The following is a 10000-nucleotide window of genomic DNA, read 5'->3' on the forward strand; positions in this document are numbered from 1 at the left end:
TGTCACCTGAACACTTCTCTACAAATATCCATGTTACTAGATTACAGGGTGCTTACCTTACATGTAGTTACTCCTCAGGTCATCGAACATCCTTCTTCAAGGAAAGACCATTACTTGGCTACTAAGTCTAATGACCTCGACAGTCACTGTTCTACCACTTAGGTGGATTCCACATGAGAGTTCTTCAGTGGACTCTTTCAGTTTAGTTGTCTCAAAATGTTCACAATCTCCAATTCAAGATTTGTATGTCACAAGTATGCAAGGATCACATCTGATTGTGGATTAAGGATGGCTGTTCTGCCAGGCATAGCCACTAGTCACAGTAAACCACAGAGGCCTCTCTTCTAGGGTGGGAACCTTCCAAGGGGAAGATGATCCAAGGTTCTTGGTCACATCTAGAGGCCAAACTTCACATCAGTGTCTTGGAGATGAGGGTAGTCCTCCCAGTTTTGGATGCCTTTCCAGACACCCTCCACAGGGGTGTGATTTCTGTCCAGACAGACAACATGGCAGTAGTGTAGTATATCAACAAACAAGGTGGAACCCAATCTTAACCTCTTTGCCAAGAGACCATGACAGTGTGACAATGGGCAATGCCTTCACATCATTTTCTGGTATCAACACACATCCCAAGGACATCCAGTATTCTAAAGGACAAACTGAGCAGGTCAGTACTTATGCCTCGTGAGTGGTTCACCAACCAAGCAGTGACAACTCAGACCTTCAGCCAGTGGGGCCAATCTTGCTGCAGCCTTTTTGCATCCTACCTGAACAAGTGCAACAGTTACTTCGCCCTGATCTCTCCACAGGGACAGTCACTGTGAGATGCAGTACTCTGCAGCTGTCCCCCAGAATCCCTGAACACTTTTCCTCTAATACCCCTTAAAACCAAATTTATTCAGAGAGCCAGAAGGTGCAAGACCAGAATGATCCCCAGCGCCCCCATTTTGCTTCTCCTTCCTGTGGGCCTCATTTATTACATCCTTGCTGGATGTTGGATCACTATCTAAATGTTCTAAGTCACCCATTCAGAATGTCTCTTCTAGATAAATAGTCCATGAAACTGGGTGCTTGGTTCCTCCAGTTCTAACTGTAGTCACAGATGCCAAGCTTTCTGCTTCAGTGGTCCACATTATCTCAGCTTCTCAGAAACCATCTATTGAAAATATTTACCAGAGTAAATAGAAAGGTTTTCTATTTGGGCCTTATCAAAAGGTTTGGACCCTTTTTCAGCACTTCTTCCTTGTGTTTTAGAGTTTTTGTCTCTATTTGTATTCTATATTATTATGGTTATGTATAAAAATTTAGCTAATATATCTGACAAACATGTTCTGAGGTACTAAGGTGTAAGTGGAGGGAATTATAGGTAGAGGAGGAGTCAGATCCCCAGATCCAAAGCTTCAAAAAAGGAGCCAAGGTCAGAAACCATCAGATCTGACAACCCAAAGGTTAAGTCAGATGAAAATAATAAAACATAGGTCTACCATTATCATAAGTATATAACTTTTGTATTTCTTCTATAGAGTGAGGACATAGTTTTCTTCTCTAGTGTAATTTGCCAGTATGGTGACTAGAAATGCTACAGCATCAGCTACAATTTTTAGGTATTCAGTGGGGTGATTATCTGGAGCAAGAGGGCTGGGTTTTAGCAGTGTAAGTATGTTTTTGATACTGGGAATGGAGACTGGACCTAAAGAAAACAATGCGTTAGGGCTGCTGTTTGGTTGTGGGTTTGCAGTTGTTGCAGGAGTAGAGTTTTGCCTGATAGAGGCTACAGCTTGAATGAAATGCTGATTAAATTTAGAGGCTATACATTGTGTATCACTATCTGGAGATGTGGAAAGTTGTCTGGTATGGCCTAGATGCAAAAACTGGTTAACGGAAGACTAGAAGAGTATTTTTTATTGCTATTTTGGTAATTTGTATGATCATCTTTCTTTTCTTGTTTGATTTCTTGTTTAGTTAAGTTTCTGAGCCACTTAAAGTTTAGTGTTTGTGAGTTAGAAATTAACCTTTTCCAGTATTTTAAGTTCTTGTCTCATTCTTTCATTAGTTGTTTAGTTTGCCTGGACAGCTAGGGGTTGGATTTGGTTTGATTCTTTTTGTTCTAATAGGGTCATGCATGTTTAAGGTACTGAGAAAGGTAGAAGGGAATAGATTTACTAATTCAACTAGTGGGAGTGTGTGTAAAGGTTTCCAGTAAAAATTGTTTAAATATGAGATGAAGCTTTCATAGGTTCATAGATGTGTACTAGGTTAATGGCCCTGAGGCCTTTACAAGCCTAGCCATAGGATTTGCTTGGCATAATGCCACTTGACCTTAGTTCCCAGGGCCCCTGTCGAATAGAGCCACTGGAGTGATCCCTGGGCTGAATTTTGATTTCCCATCCACTCATCAAGATTTCTCTTGAAGAGGGTCAGCGAGGTGCTCTGCTTGACATGTATGGGAAGTCTGTTCCATAGCATGGGCAGTCTTTGGGTTATTAGCTGTCCCTCCAGCATGTTCTGTTGATTGTAGTAATGAGGTTGAGGTCTCTGGAGCATGTGGTGTGGAGGGATTGGGATTTCTTAGATGTAGCATTTCTAACAGAGCTGCTTCAGACATGACTTTGTAAGTCAAGCAGAGATTGCGTCTAAGTAGGTGATATGAGACAGAAAATAGTTGGAGTTTTTTGGGTCTCTCCATATAGGACAAGTGTTTAAGGTCTAGGATCCTCTTTGTGAGGTACTTTTGTGGCCTCTCCAGTTGTTGCAGGTGTCTAGTGAGGTACATGCCAAATGGGGCATTGTACTTGATTGGCCTAATGAGGGGAGAGTACAGGGAGACAATGACCTCTTTCTTCCTGGATGCAAAACCCTTAGTAATGAGATGTGCCACATAGAAGGACTTTCTGACCACAGTGGCAATGTGGTGATCAAAAGAGAGGTTGCTGTCAACCTGTGTTCCCAGATCTCTTGTAACACCTTCTGTGTTCAGTTAACTGCCATCAATGTGGTAATTCATAACCGGTTTTTCCCAAAGGGATGACAACACATTTTTGGCATTGAGCTTAAGACCCTGGTTCTGACACCAGTCGTTGATCACAGTGAGGCCATTCTGTTGGATGTCAACATCACTTGGGGAGTTAATAATAGCTCCCAACTTGCAATCATCTGTGAACTTTGTCAGCCAGAGTCCCTTTGTGTTGACCTGGACTTCAGACAAGTAGATACCAAACAGAGAGGACCCAGGACTGATCACTGTGGGACTCCACTTGTGACTGGTCGGCAGTCTGACTTGGAGTCAGCTACTTTCACTCTGTGGGTACTATCTGTGAGCCAGTGTGCAACCCACCTAGTGATATAGGGGTTGATGAGTGAGTTTTTCTATGGTTCCTGAGTGGGAATGGTATCAAAGCCTTGGGCAGATCAAAATAGGCTATATGAACCACCTTGCCTTCATCCACAGCTCTGGTGACTGACTTAAAGAAGTCGACCAAGTTGAAAAGGCATGATCTACCCTTCACAAAACCAAACTGTGTGGGATCCAGAGTTTGGAGATTCCCTATAGCCTTGTTTATTAGGTAGTGAGCTTTTGGACTTGGTTGTACCAATGATGTTTTAGTGTGTCATTGTGGCTTCTAATTATAAATTTAGGTAGTTGGTTACTGAGGGTGTGTTGTTTTAGTGTGGCACTGTGGCTTCTAATTATAAATATGCATAGCTGTTCACTGAGGGTGTCAGAGAGGGAGCCACTATAGATGATTTTACCAATGGTGGACTCTCTGTTACTTTTTTGTATCGGGTGGGGTGGCCATATAGGTTTTATGCATTATTTGAGGAACTGCCATTAACTATATACTAGTTGATATTGAGGTCTCCCAGTATAATTGTTTCATAGATATTATTTGTAACCTAGCAGAAGAATTCCTCTGCTATTTCAACATTATTGCAAGATGGTATATTTATTCCTGTAATACATTCGAATTTCTGTTTGTTTAGCTTGAGAGAAGATGTGAACATTTCTGCCTTGTTCAGTACAACAAGGATACAAGGTTAAATCCAAGTTATTTTGGTCGATAATGTCCACTCCATCCCACTTTTTTCATTAGGTCTATCTAATCTTACAATGTCATGGCCCTCAGGAAGGATTTATTTTTTTATTTGTTTGTTTGTTTGTTTTACTTCTTGTTTTATCCATGTTTTTGTGGCTACAGTGATGTTGTGTAAATGTTGAGTTACATGAAATTCTGTAATTTTATTACCTGTGCTACCCAGGCTAATATTAAAGAGGTACAGTCCTGAATAGCTAGATGTTTTCTGGGACTTGTAGAGGTTATGGTTTAGGGAGGGTGCAAAGTAATTTAGTGTAGCTGGTATTGGAGAAAAAGCTTTAGTTTCATTTTAAGGTATAGGAATTGTTCATAGGTTCATAGGTTCGTACTAGGCTATCTGCCCTAGGGCATTTATAAGCCTAGCCAGAGTGTATGTGGCTTACACCACCCCTTAGGATGAGAATACTACGCCCTTTTAGGGTTTAGTTTACTATGCCTCTGTCTAGTAGTGACAAAGAGATGACCCCCGGGGTAAACCTACGATCTCCCATCCACTCGTCGAGATTTCTCTTGAATAGAGTCAGTGAGGGGCTCTGCCTAACATGGACTGGGATTCTGTTCCAGAGTATAGGGAGCCTCTGGGTTATGAATCTGTCCCTCCACGTTCTATTTATTTCTGTGTTGAGGTTTAAGTCACTTGTTCTTGTGGCTCTGATGGATTTGGATTTTCTGAGGTGGAGCATGTCCATTAATTCTGGATTGGACATGGCCTTGTACATCAGCCACACTTCACCTCTGACTAGGCGGTATCATCACTGAATAGAGCTGGAGTTTTCAGTCGGGCAGCATATGACATATGTTTAAGACCCTTAATCCTCTTGGTGAGGAACTTTTGGGGTCTTTCCAACTGCTGCAGGTGTCGGGTGAGATACATCCCAAATGGGGCATTGTACTCAATCATTGGCCTGATAAGAGAAGAGTACAGAGGCACAATGACCTCTCTTGATCTAGATGTGAAACCCTTCATGATAAGGTGGGCAATATAGAAGGTCTTCCTAACCACTTTGGCAATGTGAGTGTCAAATGAGAGGTTACTGTCAACCTGGGTCCCTAGGTCCTGATTACCTCTTCCGTCCTGACAATATCACAGGATGCATCTTAAATAGCATAAAACATGATTTAGCCACACCCCTACCAACACAGTTCAATCTCAGCCTTCATACTGGTTTCATAACAAGCAAATGGAGAACAGCTACAGTCATTCCAGTGCATGAGAGAGGGCCTTCCACAAGTCTGACCAGGCTCATATGCAAAGCCATGGAAAAACTTGTCATGGAATTAATCAGTTAGGACACAGATAATCTTCAAATACTGGAAGCATCTCAGTTTAGATTCATAAAAGACAGGTCATGCTTATTAAACCTGGTGGACTTTTTTCTGAAATGGTCAGAAAGTAATGGTTGAAGGGAAAATGGTACAGACAACATACCTTGACCTGGCCAAAGTTTTTGACAAAATTCCTCACTTAGGCATAGTAGAAAAGTTAGATAAACTGGGAATAAACTCCTATGCCACCCACTGGATTGATACACACACACACACACACACACACACACACACACACACACACACACACACACACACACACACACACACACACACACACACACACACACACACATATATATATATATATATATATTTGGAGTCGTATCACTTCACTGAAAGACCATTTCACTGACACCCATTTCACTGAGACCAAATCACCCAAAGTTCATTTCACTGAAAGTTAATTTCACCAAAAACTCATTTCACTGACAAGTAGTACTCTAACGTAAGTCAAATGTATATGTCCTTTTACCCACTGTATTGCGATCCTGGTGTTAGTATATATAGTTGGGGGTGTGTGGGGGGCACAGTCCCCCACATTGCAGGTGTGTGGGTGACATAGCCCCTCACTTAATTTGGTTTTCTGTTGTCTGGTTTTGTTTTGCATTATTTGGTAAAACCCAGCTAGGTGAGGGGCTACACCCTGCACACCACCCTAACTATATATATATATATATATATATATATATATATATATATATATATATATATATATATATATATATATATATATATACTAACGCCAGGATTGCACTACAGTGGCAAAAGGACATATACCTTTGACTTGCCTTAGAGTACTACTTGTAAGTGAAATGAGTTTTAGGTGAAATGAACATTAGGTGATTTGGTCTCAGTGAAATGGGTGTCAGTGAAATGGTCTTTCAGTGAAGTGATACAAATCCGTGTATATATATATATAAATAACTTTCACACCTGATCGGCACAGACAGAGGGTTAACAGGTGTGTGAGACTGACAATCTTAGAGTAAGGGTTGTGCAATCTCTGTGTTAATAGATATAATTAGCAGGGGGTGAAGGATGCCCCCCTGTAAAAATGCTTGTCTTTGGTTTAGTCCACTCCAGGGTAATCCCCGGAGCATGAGCAAAATGTGTCGATATTGGTAAGTTCAATGTTTTGGCATCGATCTGCAGGTTGTCAGGATACTCGATGTTCAATACAGTGTATATACACATATATGTGTTAGGATTTGTTTACTGGTATAGTCCTATTGGGCCCAAGCAGTAACCCCTTTTCAGTGGTAGCCCAAGGAGAAAAGCTCCACAAAACATAGTCAAAGAATATGTAGATTACTAAATTCAGGGAGTACATAGCTCCATAGCAATAACATGTTCCTGCACTAGATTACTGAGTTTAGGAGTCAGTGAATAGAGCAGTATTTGTTACATAGTATATACAGTGGAAACATTTTAGGTGATAAGTTGCAGTATATACAATATTTTTGCTTTTCATTATACATGTTGCAGTAACATTGTTGTGCCTTTTTATTTACTCAGTTCATACCATGGAAGACTGTAACAAATCAACAAAGGGGCAGTTTAGACTGCCAAGCAAGGTTATGATACTGTAGTAGTGAAAGAGTTACAAAGAAATTAACTGACATAGTAAAGGATGATAGTGAAGGTTAGGTTTTAACAAATGGTACACAGCCAGGCACAGACAAGGAGCAGAGTGATATGCCTTGAAGATATTGTTTAAGTTGTAATTTGGACATCTTATGGTTGTGGATCTGTTTTAGGGCCAGAGGCAGGCAGTCCCACATTCTGGAGACATGACAGGAGTGTAAGGAGTCACCAACTGAATTGTATCACTGTCTGTGGAGTGAAATTGTAAAATATTAGATAGGGGTGTGCACTGATCAGGTCAGGAGTAGCTGGTAAACATGCAAGGAGTGAGTTAATTCTAATTAACAGAGTTCATAGGTTCGTACTAGGCTACCTGCCCTTATGGGCCATTTTAAGCCTACCCAGTTACTTTAATTGAGAATCAAACCCTGCACTTTGTATTAGTAAGGTTTACACCCTAACCTTTATGCCAGCCATCAAATTGATTCTCACTAGTTTCAAACCAGGGACCTTGCACATCTTAGGTGACTGTGATAACTACTACACTACAGTAACTCACAGTTTTGAGTTGTTTAAGGACCAAGTAGTGATGGCATTTAACATAAGTGCTAGTAACAAATGTAGCTGTTTTGTTATAGTATAGATCTATAACAAAATAGCTACATTTGTTACTAGTACTTATGTTAAATCCCATCTCTACTTAATATAGCATAGATCTACGGTAACTGCAGTGGTTAGCATTGCCATCTCACAGCAAGAGGTTCTCTGATTCGATTCTCAGCTGAAGCGCCTTCTGTGCGGAGTCTGCATGTCCTCCCTGCAGTTGAATGAACTTGAAAAGACATGCAGGTAGGTCCATGCATTGGTGGGTGTGCCTTCTTTGAAGGCTGGGTGCTGGGCTGGCAACTTGACACTGTAAAAATTCACTGCCAATGATTAGCGGACTGGAGTTCTGCTGTGGTGACCCCTAACTGGGAAAAGCTGAAAGACTTTTTGTTATAGCATAGATCTAAGCTGTGGGATAGTATGGCTTGTAAGTGACCAGTACTGGTAAAGCATGGAGGAGAATTGGGAGTAGGAAGGCAAAGACTAAATATTTCCTGCTGCAGAAGTGAGATAAGGTTTGATCCTATACAGTGCATTAAGGTTTTGGCGTTTTCTTTTCTTTTTTTTTGACTACTTCCCTTACATCGGTGTCAGATTTGAGGTTTTCATCAACAGTGACTCCTAGTAGCTTTGTATGGAATACTAGGTCTGTCTGGGTGTGATTTAAAGAGGTTAGTACAAAAAGACATTTTAGCTCAGTGTATTGCTCTGAGGGGAATAAGATCAGTTTTGATGATTTCAGGTTTAGATGCAGTTCACATTTAGACAATCATGTTTCAATAGATGTAAGGGAGTCTTGTATGGTTTGCTGTAGTTTGCCGAGGTTAATGGCAGAACATAAGAGAGTAGTGTCATTAGCATACCATACAATGGAGATGTGGTCTCTTGCTGTATGGAAATTTCTTATAAATATGCTGAAGAGATGTGCTCATGGATTGGACCTTGACAATCACCAACTGATACAGGGAGGAAGAAGGAGAGACTGGGATCTTTCAAGCTATGAGAGGGACGGGCTGTCAAGTCCAAGGGTAGAAAGTCATTCAATGAGCAGAGTATAGGGGACAGAATCAAAATTATCTGAAAGGTCAAGGTAAACTCCCAATAGTAGCTGAGTATTATTTCTGATATGATTTACTGAAGATGTGAAGTTAAGGATGGCTGTACTGGTACTGGTACTGTGGCCTGACTGAAAAACACGTGTTGGAGATACAAAATCATTTTCCAGAATTAATTTAAGCAGCTAGTGTTCAGAATGAATTCAAGGAGCTAGGAGTGAATGCATTGCTTTAATATTTATGATAAAGGAGATCAGACTGATTGGTCTGCAGCTAGAGAGAGCAGTAGAACTGCCACATTTGAGCAGTGGTAGAATACCAGATCCATGTCATCTGACATTGCCTATTTTTGTCTGATTCAACTTTTGGGTTGTCAGATCCAACTAGATCTGACCTTGGCACCTTTTTGAAGCTTTGGGTCTAGGTTTCTGACTCATACCCTACCCTACCCATAACCCCTTCCACCTCACCTTAGCACTTCAGATCTCGTTAGCTGCCTGAAGCATACAGTCATGTATCCGAGGACTCCTGATTTGCGATAAGTTTTTTCTTAACCCTTTGAAGTTTTTTTTTCCCTAGTAAACCTCTCCTATCCCATTTATTCTACTATTTTCAAAGTATGATGCTAATTTAAAGTTAGAATAATCTCTTAGTGTTAAAAGCTACAGGCATTTTGGCTTCTTTGTCTGTTAGTATTAAAGGTTACAAGTATTATGGCTTCCTTTCCTATAGTTAATGTTTTTGGTACTTGCATATTATCACAACTAGATTCCAAACCTGTCAGCATTTGTCATGTTATGGGTATTTGGTTCATTTATTGATAAAGCCGTCTGCTCTTGGTTTGAAAGATTATGTGATAATATGTAACTGCCGATATTTGTTTTCTCATATGGATGTTCCCTTGTAGCAATGTATAATGCAGCAGTTGGCCCACTGGCATGCATTGCACTTGTACAGGTTATTCAGATCTGTGCTTCTCAGCTGCTGGAGTAAACTTAAACTACACATGTAAGAAACTGAATCTGTTAACTGTTGTGGGGAAAGTGGGTGCGTGCTGTTGTATCAGTTGTCAGCTGGACAGCATAAACTTACAAAAAATATATTTATCAACCTTTCTTGGTTTGAAAGATTTTGCGATAAAATGCAAGTCCCATTTGTCTTTTGTATGGATGTTGTGTGGCAGCCTATGATTTGGCAGCAGTTGTGTCGCCCGTGTGAATTTCACTACTACGCAGTATTCATATCTGTGCCGTTAAGGTCTTGCAGCCCACTTCAGCTGGACATTTAACATACTAAAGATGTTGACTTTTTCTGAGAAACCTGATTCTGTGA

Source organism: Protopterus annectens, chromosome 16.part0, assembly GCF_019279795.1.
Source record: "Protopterus annectens isolate FY-2018-M chromosome 16.part0, PAN1.0, whole genome shotgun sequence".
Lineage (NCBI taxonomy): Eukaryota > Metazoa > Chordata > Ceratodontiformes > Protopteridae > Protopterus > Protopterus annectens.